The sequence below is a fragment of the Protopterus annectens genome, chromosome 2.part0, assembly GCF_019279795.1.
Source record: "Protopterus annectens isolate FY-2018-M chromosome 2.part0, PAN1.0, whole genome shotgun sequence".
Classification (NCBI taxonomy): domain Eukaryota; kingdom Metazoa; phylum Chordata; order Ceratodontiformes; family Protopteridae; genus Protopterus; species Protopterus annectens.
In genome coordinates, this window is record NC_056728.1 from 1,323,966,303 (window position 1) to 1,323,968,802 (window position 2,500).

The window sequence follows — 2,500 nt, forward strand, 5'->3', positions numbered from 1 at the left end:
TGTTTCTGCCATTGTCACCCTGACTACCATTCTTTAGTTCAAGTACTTCAGACTGATATCTGTCCATATGCCATATACCCTCCTTCTTCATTGTCTTCTGCATTCCAGGTTTAGTCATCAGCTCCATTTGCAGTCTTCTGTCCATTTCTGTTTGTTTCTGTTACCCTGCTACCATCTTATCTTCCATTCTTTGGCATACTTCCTTTGCTTCCTTCCAAAAGACATATCACTGCACTGCATATTTGTAGCATTGAGGTACAACAATATATCAACATCTTAGCATTACCACTTTTGCACATGATTTCATGCTGACCAATTTAGAGGCTTATATACAGTCAACGTTTACATCAGCCACTCATACTTCATTGTGGCCGCAGCTTGATCTAACATGATCATCCCATACGTCCCTAATGCAGCCTTGACAAGCAGCTCACCATCACGCACATTTGGCGAGTCACATGCATTGTTAATGAGCTTCAGGGCTCATCATACATGCACTGTAAGCAGTGTTGTTTTGGCTGCAATTGTAGGTGTGAAGTTCCTGAATCCCTGGGATGGTCTTCTACTGTTAGGTGCACCAGTAGTCTAGATAACCAATTAGACACATTGCTTTTTGCTATTAAGCTTGAAACAAAATCTTTTTTCAAGCTGGCAAACTCAGAGTGCATCTGGGTCATAACATTGCTTTGTGTTATTTTGAAATCAGAACTACAAGTAGCCTTCTTCTTTTAGTAAAATTCTGCCTTTTTATATGCTAATAGTAAAATTTAATATTTAACTTGTTCTAACAGGCATGCATAAATATGAAATTATGCTGCCTGCTTGCCTCAGTAATTAATGCAATGTGCTGCATAAGTCAGACCATCCAAGTGTACTATAATGAGATGTTTTATATTTTTAAAGCAATATAGAGATATTGACATTTGTACATGGGGTCAAATTCAAGACATAATAACCAGTTGAACTACTATACTGCAACACCTGCAAATAACTTTGCTTAAAATAAAAGTGCTGCTGTCTGCACAGTAACAGACATATTTATATATATAAGTGATATTCATTATTTTGCTTTGCAATTTGCCACTGTGGTAATCAGAAAGTGAATCCTTCAGTGTCCCAGCCCCAGTCATGCCAGTGATACATTCCCTCCCTTAGAAAGGTGGCACAGAGTTTGTGTCAGTGCCAGGATTGTGGAAATCCAGGTTTTGAATGGAAATTGGTGGTACAATGAGGTAAAGATCAATGAAGCATGGAAAATCCTGCAGGGCCTGGCTGTTGAAATGGGAACTCTGAGAACAGACTTTGTAAGAAGTTAGGTGAGAAGTATCAGTATCCTACAAAACAGTGTCACTGGTGAGAGCTCATTTGGTCAAGCCAGGGCAATATATGCAGCAACTGGTATGTGAAATAAAAGAATTTAAAAAAAAGGGCTATTATTGCAAAGTTTGAAGATTTGGAGAGATGAAGTTAGGAAAAAAATAATGTAAGGGTAACAGTTCTCCTCAAAGGGGCAGAAGGTCAGGACATTCCATCAATGGAACAATGTATGGTGGAGGTTTCCTATCTGGGCTTCCAAGTGAACACAGACCACAGAGTGGTGAGACAGTCAACAGGTGAACAGCCATGACACTTGTTTATTAAGCTGCACAGTTACAGGGGTAAGAAATGCCTGGTGTGGCAAGGGGCACTTAGAAAGGATTTCTCTGTGGCAGATGGTCCTGCTAAAATATTGACGTTTTGCCTCAGACTTATATGATGTGAAAGCAAATTGCTCCTGCACTATGGAACATGCAAAAGGAAGGGGGCAGAAGTAAGGCTAATATATCTTGTCTTCCAGAAAGTTACCCATCCATATTTCTAGTAAGATCTGATGGGAGGCAGAAGTGGTAGTTGTTTATGGGGTAATAGATTCCACAATAATACACTAAGATGTGTGGCAAGCATAGAATTTCCTGCAGGGAGAAGATGGAATTGGAAGCAGAACAGTGATAGACCTGACCCCTGTATCTGAGGTGAGAGGTGGGGAAAAGATCACTGAAAAGCAAGTAGGGAACAGGGGAGTCGACTACTGTCAGCCTAAGCCACAATTAACTCATGAGAAGGAAAAGCAAACAACAAATGCAAATCAAGCTGTCTTAAATGGACAGAGAGTTGACAGAGCCCCTGGACAAGGAATGCTGAGGTAGGCCAGCATCCAGAGGCAGTCACAGAGAGAGAGAGAGAGAGAGAGAGATTGTTTTTGAAGGATATGGAGCACATAAGAGGGAAATGGGATGATTTAAATATATCTCGCAGCATACCATGAGGTTGAGAAGGAAAAGAAAAGACTGAAAAACAATGGTAGCACAATTGCCAAAAGGAGATTAATTGAGAAAATGAATAAGGAAGAGATGGGAAGAGTTGCCTTAGAGTGCCAGATGAAGTGTGCCTAGAGGAGAAGTACCCGCTCAGCAAACAGCAGCATGCCAATTGTTAGCAGATGTGTTCACTGTAGGAATGG